Source organism: Pollicipes pollicipes, unplaced genomic scaffold, assembly GCF_011947565.3.
Source record: "Pollicipes pollicipes isolate AB1234 unplaced genomic scaffold, Ppol_2.1 Scaffold_3447;HRSCAF=4054_pilon_pilon_pilon, whole genome shotgun sequence".
Classification (NCBI taxonomy): domain Eukaryota; kingdom Metazoa; phylum Arthropoda; class Thecostraca; order Pollicipedomorpha; family Pollicipedidae; genus Pollicipes; species Pollicipes pollicipes.
Window position 1 is genome coordinate 36,592,378 of NW_023596297.1, and position 13,810 is coordinate 36,606,187.

Sequence of the window (13,810 nt, forward strand, 5' to 3'; positions counted from 1 at the left end):
GTTAGCTGGTCAGATAGGATTCTAAGTGGCTTAGGTGCTAGTTTGTTACATAGTATAAGGCATATAAAAACTTAGATGGTACAAAGCACATATAAACCATAAAAAACAAACAACATAAACAACAAGAAACCAAAAATTAGCGCTATAGCAAGGAAGTGTGAATTCAGGTGTAAGCTAATTAGTCAAGAGATCTTGAGTCTGAAAGAGGAGCTAGAGAAAGTGCAGAGCGTGTGTGGAGAACTTGGGAGTAAAAGTTTAGTTCTGAAGGAAGAAATATAGATTTTCAAACACAGGCGAGAGTGTAGAGATTTTAGTGAGACTGAGAAGCTGGCGAAGGTGTCAACTGAGTGTGGGGAGCTAAGTACTCAGGTTTTAGCTATACTTGAGGAGAAACGAATTTCAGGCATTTTTCTCCCACCCCACTACCAGTGCTGCGTATACGTGGCCAAGATGTCGTGCAACCCACCAATGTGGCCAATGCGAACGCCCGGACACTAGCGGATCGTTGTCGAGCAGGAAACGATAATATCGAGCTTTTACGTTATAGAGCTCGCGCAGAGTCGTTTCCAGTGAATTTTTAGCGTCTCAGGAGGTTATTTACAAGCTGCGATTCACAATGAAGGAACTCCAAGTGGTCATTTAAACTTAACGGAGCGTGACGGAAAGTCCCCATCATATCCACGACGAGATGTTAAAAACGTATCTCTCATGCGTTGGAGTCCCTGTTGTGTAGTTTTAATTTGTTATGGAAAAGAGAAGATTTCCAAGCAGACTGGCGGAATGTCACAGTAGTGCTTGCCCTTTAAACAGGTGACACGGGCTTAGATCCGCTGGATTTCAGACCCATTTTTCTTACCTCATCTTTATGCAAGCCGATGAAAAGATGGTGAACCTTAGATTATTATGGTACTTAGAAGAAAAACTGATCTTAAACAAATGTTCAATGCGGTTTTAGGAAAAACTGTTGCGCGGTAGACCACCTTTTCACAGTTAACACTGCCATATGCGATGCCCTTAAGCACCGTCGCCATTTAGGTGCCAGTTTTCTGGGATGTTGAGAGGGCCTACGAGACAGCCTGGCGTCATGGACCTCTAGTCAAGCTCTTTAAACACGGCATTCGTGGGCCTATGGGCATCTTTTTGCAGAACTTTCTGTCAAAACGTATTTTTCGTATAAGTGCCGGCCATTACCTTTGAGATCCCTGTTTACAGGTGGACGGAATGCTTCAAGGAAGTGTTCTAATTGTCGAATTACTTGCGGTCATGATCAATGATAGTGTTACGACACTCCCGCATTCCACCGGTCGATCCCTCTTTGTCGACGATGTTGCCACCTGGTCATGCGCATTGAGGAAAACAGCAGTGGAGCGACAAGTGCAGATGACCGTCAGGCGCCTAGAGAAGTGGGAAACACTGAACGGACTCCCGTTCTCGACGGCAAAGCCAGAAGGTATACACTTCTGTCGACGTCGGAACTGTTCCAGCGCGCACATTCATCTATACGGGCAGGTGATGCCATCCGAACCAAGTGCACGCTTTTCGGAGTTCGGAGCTTGATAGCTATCTGACGTACCGTCAGCATCTTAAAACTCTCAGGGAAAGGTGCTTAAAATCTTTGAATATTCTAAAATGCATCGCGCGAACATTTTACGGGACTGACAGAAAAACCCTTTTAGTTTGTACCCCTGTCTGATACGTTCCAAGCTCGATGATGCTTATTTTGTATACGACGGTGCCTCTAATTCTGTTTAAAAATTTCTTAAATACGGTGCACGACACTGCGCCGAGAGTCATCACTGGAGTTTTTCGGACGCCTCCAGCACCTAGCTTGCTCGTTGAAGCCAATGAACCGCCGCCAGCAATCCGAAAGGAAGTTGTTAGAGTTAACTGGAGAAACTCTCGGATCATCCAAGACGTAGTGCCATGCTTTCAAGCAAAACATTTAATCTTTTCCACGGTGAGCGAACGCGAAGAGCTATGCCTTTTAATCAGCGTGTTCGTGATGTCCTTCGTGAGAGTAAATTGAGCCTCCGGGTTACGATGCGCCCATTCAGTCTTCCCGCCTCTCCATGGACGGCAGCATCGGCAGCCATCGACGTGTCTTTGACGCGGGCTAGAAAACAAGACATGATGCCACGCGTTGCTAAAGCTACAGCCATGCAACATATCGAAATGTAGCAGGGACACAAAACCACATAAAAGGACGATTCTAAAGCGGATGCGGACGTTGGCTGCGCCTTTGTGTGCTGCCAAGTCTCACGATCATTAACGTTACCGGCGTATTCGTCTCTATATACCACAGATCTAGTTGCGATTATCAAGGCTCTATGCTTTCTACAGGTGGATGAGGACGCCTCGCACTTGATTTCATCAGACTCGCTACGTAGTCTTTTGGCATTAAAACTTTTTAACCCCACAAACCCCCTTACACAGTGCATTATTTTATCTCTTGACTCCTTATGCCAGGCCGGAAAGACCATAACGCTGGGCTGGATTTCAAGCCACGTAGGAATAGCTGGTAATGAGCTTACTGACGCCGCCGTAAACCGTTTTAATCTTCGTCCATGCACAAGAGCGTATCCAATACCTTCCGCAGACATATGCCCAGCTGCATCGTCTTTTACGAGATCAGTGGCAGAGCACGTAGGATGAGGTAGGCACCAGGAAACTGAAAATAATTAAGCCGGTCATGCAGAAATGGAAGTCATCCTAACGGAAATCAAGACGGGGGAAGTAATTATAAGTTGCTTGGGAATCGGACATGCTTACGCCGCCCACAGCCGTGCTAAGCTTCTCCTTTTGTGTTGCGATGAATCGTCTCGGTGCCGCCAATGTAACGCAACGCTTACTGTGCGCCATGTGCTCATCTCTTGTCCCGCATTACGAGTTGGGCGTCTGTGGTATTTCAGCCCGACTGCACCGTCTCTCACGCTATCCGATTTACTCGACGATAACTCAGCTCTCACCAAACATATGTTTGAATTCCTGTCGCGTGTTAGCTTCTGCTCTATACGCACACCGACTCAGGTTGTTTGCGGCACATGTTGGGTATCTGAAGTTTTTGATTAGATTCGATTGAGATATACGTTATGAGCGCTATATGACTGCACAATCAAAGCGCCCTAAAGTCACAATTACTACTAAATTCGGGATGTACAGGACATTAGAACTGAGACTAATCAAACTCCCGATTAAAAATATTTCTGCGGAGGTGTTTTGCAATCATGAATATAATTCAATGTAGCATACAATACATGACCTGAACGTATGCTTGGTGGAACTATATGGTTTTCTGAGCATACTAAGTGCAAAACATTTGGTATTAAAGAATGGGATAGGTGAGGGCAGCGATGTAGAGGTGATTTCTTGAACGGACATAACGGGAACACGCTGTCTCGGGAAGATAGAAGGCAGTATCGTATCTCCATGATATTCATACGTTATGAAGCACTGCTTCAAAGCCTGCCCGAGCAGATGAAAAATTCGACGGTGAAAGCTCTCTTCGTACGGCTAAATACTCACACAGCATGAATTTGCTTACGTATGAAAGCAATTTAAACTACCATTGCTGTTAAGTATTTGTTTCCTCTATTACAAAGAACTGCCTACCAAGCGATCGGTCACTTAAAACACAATGGGAACAAGACGAAAGATTCTTTCAAAAAAGAATACATGTCGAAATCAAACAAGCCACGAAAGGAGCATGCATGATATATCTTCATCACAGAAACGCGAACAGGATTAATCACAGCAACTGCGTTTTTGCATACCCCACGACTCTCCGATACAGATATTGTACGGTCTGTTCTTGCGAGGCAGAAACTATAGTGGATTTGTTTTGCACTGTCCAATCGTGCAACCGTTTCTTAAAGACTTTCAATCAAATCTTTCTCGTAAATATTGATTAGCATGTATGCTATTAGCACGGCCTTGGCTTTTCCTATAAGAAATGAAGTTATTTCAAACATTGATCACAACCTTAGTAAAAGCTGTAAGCTTAAAGGCTCGAAATGCGGTTGTTCAAGCAAGAATGTTTACAAATGATTAACAGTCTTGCTCGCTTAGTTAGTTTGTAAGTGGAGGCCCAGAACAAGCAATCAGTATGTCAATTCAAAAATAATTCCGAGCTCTTCTTTTAAGATGCCATGGGGAGATCTAACGCGTTTTCTTGAATGCTTTGTTTGCGCAATCCTCGGATGGCTTTCTCACTTTCGTGTGCCACATCAGCAAACACAGGCAAAAACTCACGCGCACACACACACACACACACACACACACACACACACACACACACACACACACACACACACACACACACACACACACACACACACACACACACACACACACACACACACACACACACACACACACACACACACACACACACACACACACACACACACACACACACACACACACACACACACACACACATACACACACACACACACACACGCACACGCACACGCACACGCACACACACACACGCACACGCACAGCACACGCACACGCACACGCACACGCATACACACACACTCACACACACACACACACACACACACACACACACACACACACACGCACACACACACACACACACACACACACACACACACACACACACACACACACACACACACACACACACACACACACACACACACACACACACACACACACACAGATTCATGTATGTGGGAGAGTTCATAACATATTGAACGTATTATGTTGGCAAATTGAGTGAAATATTCACCGTTGTAATACAAGTCTGCTCTTGAAAAGCAAAGCCAGACAACAAAATTAAAACCAGCGCGGTGCTCTGGACAGCGTAATGGTTCTCAAAATATCCCAATCATCGCCCTCTCAATCAGCAAAGAATTAGTTTTGGTGACCCTCGGTGTTTCCATTTTGCTGGTCACTTCTATCAGAAGCCCATTGATATCCAATTTTCTTTCACTTGATGTGAAAAATTGCGTCCGTTCGGTTGGTTGTAGACCCCTTCGGAGCCTACGGTTCCCTTGGGGCTCAAGGGACGGGGGGGGGGGGGGGTGAAGGCCCCGTGGTTCCCCTCTGGAGCTGTCTTGAAGCTAGTATATGCCATTAATTCGTTATCCACGGTGGCTAAAATGCAGCTGAATGGAGAGGTCCGGGTAACTGTTACGTAATAGTCAGGTAAGGGTGCAGATTGAGTGTTGCGAAGCGTGCCATGATCGACGGGGAGGGGGATGCTCAACAAACACATGATATTTCGTGCTACCAGCCGTCATGAGGACATCATAAGCATATTTAAGATCATTGACATTTCAGTTCTTCTCATGTCAGCCATTTAAAGCCGCTACAGCACTTAAACGTTTACGCCATTTGTTTTGACGACGTAACGAATTAACTCCGTTGCTGACCAACTGAGATAGTTCTTGGCAAACTAGTTCACATTCAAACTCTGCATTGGTCCATCGTTTTGTATTGCTGTGGAGCCATGCCATTTTACACATGCCATTTATTTCAGGTCTTCATTTTCTGTTCGTAATCTTCAGGTGTGTGGTAAGCAAAGATATACCACACAACTACTCACAGCAAAGAGCAGATTACCCTCCGCGTTTTCAACCGCGGGGTGATGGGCTGCATCCTGTGTGAGAACCAGTACATGACATTACCTACGAATTTTCAACCGCCACAAGCGGTTTAGGAAAGAACGCTCGTCAAAAATGCTCTTCACTAATATCACCTGCACAACACTAGCGCATAAAATTACCACCATCTGCACCATGGACCAATTGTTAACGAGCTCGAAGTTGGCTTCGGCGACGCTGCGGTCACTTGCCTCAAAAAAACGGAGCTGCTGCTGGATCTGTTGAGATTGGTCCAAGCGGAACCTGACATGGGCAACCGAGGCATCAATATCATGAAGTTTCACTTCGTAAGAATCACCTTCGGTAGCAGAAAACTCAATGTCCTCATGTCTCCAAGCACTTTCGCTTGCATTGCGGCCCACTGAGACAACAAAATACAGCTGTTTTCTGCTGAACCCTCTGATGTTATTCCAGCACATCTTGAAGTCTCCAGCAGCTTTGACTATAACGCTGTGCGAGCTTACTGTACGTTGGAAGTCAGATATCAGGTTTTTTCCAGATGCCGTACTGATGTAGAAGTCAATGCCAGCATATTCTTGACCACCTCCCCTTATAACATGATAATTTACTTTTATGATCTCGTTTAATTCAGCGGTGATATAGAAGCATTCTTCCTCGTCAGCATTAACGTATGTTGTGAGCTTATGTGAGCTATCTTCTGCTGCTGCGAATAATATATGCGAATAACAAATACCGAGAATAATATAATATCGAAGGAAGCTTGCCTTTGTCATCTTCAAATTATTACTTGTGGGTTGATGTGATATTGTCTTCAAAGTAGAAAAAGCAGTTCACCTAATCGTACGGTATTTAGATAGCTAGTTTTTCAGGCCTTGACTACGGTCACATGCGAAACCATCTTAAACGCCGTTGTTGTGTACGGTTGGGTATTCTTCGCTCATGCGATCGTAATCTACTTTTGGTAGCGCTTCACCAGTCACAATAGTCTAACGCATTTAATCTTCGAAATGTAAGTGCAAGATTTTACGTAACGCGTCGTTAACTGCTTATCCCTGGAAAGGTAACCAAAGTCACATCATGAGATACCTTGGTAAATTACGACCAGCGGTATCAAACAAGCAAAGTTGTACAGCCGTAGGAAATAAATACATAGCCCTATATAACGATCCAGTTGAGTCCATCAATGGCTAATCTAATAAGCAATCGTCTCGAATAGAACTTCTGGGAATCTCGGAACGTTCATTTTAGAATACACGTGATGAAATTCCAACAGGATTTCTCCACTTACTGGGAAACTTGCTAGGAAATACCCCAGGCTTGCAAGGTATCTGGAACGCTGCAGCTCGAATGATTATGTAGCTAAATTTTCTAGTCAGCAGTCCCAAATTCGAGGTGCAGAAAAGCTGCCTACGTGGCCCAGACGACAATCAATAGTTGACAGGCCACAGTAGCCTGATTAGCACAAGGAAACTCTGCGTTGCGCAGACCATTCACATATAGACATGCCTGACAAAAAGATCAACTACAAAATTATCAGCGAGCTAAAATGCAGCACGTGTGGCAGCTTCCGCTGGTACAGGCAATAGTCTCTTGTTGGCGATCTGTGCACTATAGCCGTTTTCGTGCGAAGATGAAGAAATTCACCATTATCCTGAGAACTGTCGACTAAAGCGAATACTCCACATTTGTATGGGGTTTTGAACTCCGATGGTCATATGGAAAATATTTCTGTACAACTCATGGTTTTGCCCTTTTTGATAACAAAATCCCTCTGGTTCCTATGCTTAAAGTCCGCAAATATGTGGGGAAGTAATTGTGCGGGAGTACTCTGAGCTTAACTTGGAATGGATGACGCCATAACAACGTCATTTAAATCCTGTCATTTCATTAGTCATGCATCGATCAAAACCAAGAAAGATGTCATTGACGAGCCATTCATATGTGACGTTCGTGCGTGCGATTTCCGGCCATGACGGACGGCAATTGGTTCTCACCCACTATTATGCGGACACGATGACGCAATCAAACAATGCTGTATTGAGGGTCATATTTAGTGAATAGATAAACTTGCGTTATCTAGAGCAGTCCATTTATTAAAGATTTACCAACAGTTGTAAATGAACTTTGCTCATGATATTTCATGTTTGATTACATATCTTCAAATGAGGAAAATTCCCCTCCATGGCTATCCAGAACGCAACCCACTTCCATTGGCATCGGCGCGTCGAAATTCAGGATACGTTCGTCAAACGGTCCTCTTTCGATCCAATGCGGATGCGATGGATTACTGGACACGTCAAATCTAAATACACTGGCAAGTTACTTCCCAAATAATTAGCTTTTCGTCCAATGCATTAGTTTTCATCAGCTTCAAGACGGGACCTTATGGCCAGGGAAAGTGCCTTATGGCCAGGGTCGGGATATCCCGACCGGCTAGGTTTCTTTTAAAATCGCTATACATCTAGAACATGCGCCATTAGGTGGACGACCGTCTACATTTCGCGAGGCATCGGAAGCTGTAAGCTATACTGGATCAGCAGTGCAAACTCACATGTGGAAACCAATCTTAGCCTGCCTTAATTAAATCTGGACACCAGTTGCATTCAACTTTTAAGGCGAAAATGTCAAGGACATTTTAAGGTCTCCTTTCCGATCAGTACACCCCGCCCCGGGTGCGCCACGCAGTGGAAGAGCCTATGCGTCTCTGCTGGTCCAATCAGCGCACCCAGTCCCGGGTGCGCCAAGTCGTTACCCTGCAGTCTGTGACCTCGGACACGCAGCGCCATCGACGCGCCAAATCCCGGCCGCACCGCCATCGGGCCCTGAGCGTGCTAGCAAGGGAGCCATCGGAGCACCGAGTCAGAGGCCCAGATGTCGAGTATCCTGCCACTTTGGTACTTGCCCGCCGATTTCGCGAGCTTTGCCAGTGATTGCATTACGGTGCCTTCGGCATCAGCGGCGGCGGCGGAAGCAGGCCATATGAAGCTGGGGAAGCCGTTTTTCAGCGGTGTAGCGGATGTGACCGCTGTTGCAGCGGGATAACAACCCCGCTGGTGTCCGCAAAGCCCTGCTGCGTGCCGAGCGCTGACTCAGCGGGGCTGACGGCACCGCACTCAGCGCAGCGCGCATGCTGGTGAGCTTGTGCAGGCACGCATTCTTCAACGTTTCATTTTCCACAACGCCCGCCTGGGATCGGTGGGGCTTGCGGCGGAGTGCGGGACAGCAAGCGAGCCGGCCACGGTCTGGAACTCCCCCCCCCCCCCCCCGCCGCACCAAAGGCGAGCAATAGCCCGAGAGATAAATGCGGATCGGCCCGACGCTCCAGCCGATCGGACCGCATCAACAGAGCGGCAACAGATGTTGACAAATCATGCGGGCGAAAACAGCGTGCGTCCCCCGCCCCGCTCTCGGGTGCAGTAAGTCGCCCTCCCCCCCCCCCCCCCCCCAACGGCCATGACGATGGCCCCATCTTCCGAAACGATCCAACACGTCAAGACGAATGGATGGAAAAGCCAGAACGCCGACGAAGCAACATGAGCACAGGGATGCGTGTTTGACATGTGTGTGTGTTTGTGCCCGGTGCCCCCCCCCCCCTCCCCCCTCCGGCCTGCGCTCTGCCTTGAACTTATGGTGGGCCCGCTTCAGACTTGAAAATAGTCCATTTCTAGATGATAAGAAACGCCTATGTAATTTTAGCCCTGGAAACGACCCATCTTCAATTTGGAAAGAACCATCATAGACTCAGAAAGGGCCCGTTTTCGGTTAGGTAGACCCCATGGTAGGTTCAGGAAGGGCCCTCGCATGTCGGGAAAGGGCTATAGTAGACTCAAAAATGCCCTTATTTATCAGGCAACCATTCATTTTGGGCCGGTGAGGTAATCATCTCATGTACAGAAAAGACACGTCTGGCAGTCCCCTGTACCGGTCAGAGGCAGTGTTCGAGGAGGCCCGAAGGGCCTGGAGAACAACGGGATGCGACGATCAAGGACTCGATTGGAGGGTCTAAAAGCACGAAGTGCTGGTCGGAGTCTTATTCAGAGGCCCCGGCCTGCGGGGGCGGACCCTCAAATAACAGTCAGAGAGCCCTTTGCCCCGATCAGTGACATCCTGATTCGATATGGGTCTATATGTCGGTCAGGCACCACCAGTGCCGCACAGTCCGCTGCTTATCGGTATGAGCCTGAGGGCCCACTTCTCCCGATCAACTACAAAGCCGGGACGAGTGATTTACACTGGTCGGTGCCCCTGTATCTGTCGGGGGTCCACAACGCCTAACAGAGGGTCCTGTACTCGCATGGGCCCCCGAGGCGAGCAAGGACAGTGTTCTTTGAGACCCGGGCCGCCCAGCAGAGACCAACAGTACATAACGGGGGTCATATCCTTTAAAGAGCGCGTGTCGCTCGGCCATTTCCCTATCTTTCCTTTTTGTTCCTTGGACCTTTCGATATGTTTTCCTTTGTGTTGCTCGGCCCAGCTCGGTTGCTGACATATCGACGCGTGGCGTCCATGTTCGGTTGGTGACATATCGACGCGTGGCGTCCATGTTCGGTTGGTGAGCGCCCCTCTCGTCCTCGAGGAATCCGCTACGGACACCGCAGGCTTGGTGCAGGAGAGCACGGCGCCGAACTTTCCGAAGCGGACGGGATCTCCCGGCCGTCAGCCAGAGGTCGGAGGGAGATCGCCTGCTGTGGGTGTCGGGGCAACGCAACGAGTTGCACCGACGCCGCTACGTCTCGAGAGACCTCGAGAGACCGTCCACGACTCCACGAGGCCAGAGGAGGTCACTCGCGAGGCGCCGGTCGGGATAGCGCTCGGAAGGAGACGCGGACGCCATCCACCCGCCGACATCGGCAATCGCAGCAGAGATCGCGGCGCACCCGACGGCGCGCCAGTGCGACGCGGGCACCCGCGACCCGCCGGCAGAGGACAGCACCTTACCGTGTGGATGGACGAGGGAGTCCAGCGCTCGCGACCCGCCGGGAAGCTGCAGGATCGCACTACACACCGAGCGCGTGGAATTCGGGCCCACTAAAGCCACGTACGGACGTGAGACCAAGGACGCGCGTGGGTCGGGGCATGAGACGAATCGATTCGTCGCGACGATGCTTCCTATCGCAGAGTTTTGTTTTTTGGCAGGTTGGGGGTTGGTTTGTATCGTTTTTTGGTTTGCTTGGGTTAGCTTTTCTGTTGGCATGGAATCCAAAGGAGTGCCGGCTAGGTCGTCAGTGCCGACCCAGCAGCTCCCCCCCCCCCCCCCTGCATCTAGCCAATCGTCCCCCGGGCATGACGGCGACGCGACTTACAAGGTATACGCGGTGTGGCAGACGTGTGTGCGACCATCGTTTGCCCGCTGGGGGCGCGACACAGCACGCGGGCGTTGTAGTTAAACGGATGGCCTGGCGTTCGAATCCAGGGCGGAGCCGAACTTATCGGTGACCACGGGCCTCAGCTGGCCGGTCGATCGTTCGAACTTATGATGACAAGGGGCAAACGCTGACATTTTCCGCGGGGCGCACCTCAGGGCGCGCGGCGCCACAACACTCATAGCATACCACAGCCGGTATCAAAGTCTGACAGAACGAGCGGCTACGCGGAGTAGCTGCCTTGGAATCGACGGGATGAACTCTCGCCGGACTGCCAGATTTTCGACCGGTACGCAGTATGCCGTCCTTTCCCGAAGATCGAGCCTCACAGGGATCGTAACCGAAGGATAATAGGCGTGGAACGCGACCGAGCGGAATGGCTCGGCTGTGGCCGGGATTGAGGAGTCAGAAGACCGCAGTCCTGCTCTTACCCAGATGTGCGTTCGTGAGAAGGGTGACTTGAAGGCAGTTTCGCTCTTTTTCGAGCTAAGAGACGGTCGACTAGCTCCATTGTCTCTCACTTGACCTCAAGCGTGATAACCAAGAACCAGTGGGGACCGCCCGGTATGCCGGATTATGAACAACGGTAGCTCGGTCTATCCGTTTGGGTACAATGCCTTGGGAGAGAATAGAACGCGGCCCGTTTCCTTCCGACGTGGTGTATTCCAGGTCTTATGAGCTCTAGATGGCGGAATAGTCGGGAAGAATAGAGATCCCACCGTCGACCCTTAAAGGGAGGACGACAAGGGACCGGGTCGCCGGACAGGCAAGCCAGACTGTCTTTAGAGCACACCGGCCGTGGAGACCGTAAGGCGTGAAGGCAGGTTACGCCGAGCGCTCGCTGTCTGCCGAGGGGCTTCACCGTCCCATGAGGCCCGCTGTCTGCCTCCAGGCCTCTAAGCGGTGCGCCGTGGGGCAGTGGCAAGCAAAACTCACTCCGGTTGGCGGGAGGCGAGGGCGCAAAAGCACCGGAAGCGACGCCTCCGTGCTGGACGAGGCGAGTCCTAAGATGCGTGCGCGGCATCGGAAAGCTGCGAGCGGTGGGCGTGGCCGAAGTGGGCCGCCCCACCGTCGCCGTCGAGGTGGCCATGGTGGGCCGTCCCACCGCGGACGGGATGCGTGGAGCGTTGTCCGAATAGGGAGCCCTCACCCTGGAGGTCAGGCGAGGGAGCGAGTCGTCATCATGCTTCGGATACCTGATGCTGGCCCAGTAGTTGCGTTGGTGCCAAGCTGATAAATTAACTTGTTAAATAAATTTAACTTAGCTGAATGAGGACTCGCGCAGACGGATCAATTATAACGCCAAGGCGCTTGAAAGTGGGAGGGGTCCCATCCGTGTGCAAGCCAAGAATGAGTGGGTTGACGTGGGCGCCAGCGAATGCGTATGCTTGCAGTGAGTCTGGTAGGACGCCGAATGCATGAAATCATTGTGGAGTAGTTTAGGCCGAGGGGGAGGGGGTGGGAGGCTTCCAGGGTTGTTATCCAACGGGCCCTTGCCAATATAATTGCCGGTAGAGTGAGATTCCTGCCGATTTGGGCGTATTTTCAGTGTGTCTGGTCCAGTTTTTGCCCCGCCTAAATATCATCACCAATTAAGAGATGGAGGTAGGGTACCGTAGATAAGGGCGCACAGCCATGTACGGAGAGACAGCCGTTCATGATGCCATGATGCCTGACCGGACCTACCATCCCGCCAATGTCCAGGTCACCCGCTTCATCCTAGCTCTATGGCTCACACGAGTGCGTGTTCATGTCCGGTGTACCGGAGTCAGAACGCGCCGATTCGTGCGCTAACATCTTTTGGTGACCAGTGGGCTCCTCAGTATAAATTAGCTCCTATGGGGAGGTGTGGCAGCGGCAGCTGGCGGCGCGCAAACATCCAATGGCGACCCGGCAGCAGCGCAGCGCGCGCACCCTACCGCAGAAGGCCCCCGCACATGGAGATGGCGGCCTGAGCTCAGCGGGGCTGACGGCGCCGCCCTCAGCGCAGTGCGCATGCTGGTGCAGATATAGAGGTCTGGGAGCAAAACTGGCACGAGTGTGAAGGAATTTCGTATTCTATTCGCCGCGCATAATGACACAATCACCTTTCTCGCACTAAAATTTGAATGCCATTGGTACGCAGATTCCATTAAGGTATGTCTAGGTAGGCTTTAACATGCCAGTTCACCCTGCTTATCGAGCGTAATGTGTTACGATCGGTAGTGTCGAATGCCGATATGGTTGTTTAGTGACTTTCAGAGGTCACAGTTTACAATACTCCACCGAAACCGTGAGCCACTCACGTGCACATCCCTCACCAGACGTTTCTCAGACAGTTGCAGAGTCGTAGTGATTTTGTTATCGTGGCGATTGGGATTTTGAAACACAGAGTTTTGTGCTGAATTTCATAAAAATAATATGCTAGACTGAAAGAAACTATTGTAGATACTTATGAGTTTATCTTTAGACGCAGGCATTCCCCGATAATGCGATTGGTATCATCAAAGTCGTCATTTTATGTCTTCCTGGAAACGTGTCATACCCACGCAATGCCACTATGCTTTTTCACATGCTCTCGCCCCAGGATTGGTAACCTAATTTTTGTAGCTAGATATTCAACTTTTATGTTACACAGATTCGAACAAATTAGGAAGACATTGTCCACACATCACTTTGTGCCGCTTTTTCGGCATCATGACTTATGAGTATCAGAATTGATTGCCAACAGGGTATTCGATGACCTCCCGAGATTACAGCTTTAGATGCCCCACGAAAAGTATTTATGGTATTTCATATTTTTAAAGTCTTTGTGGTATCCTGTGGAAAGGCTAACAATAACATCAACACCAAAAATAATGATTCTACATTTAC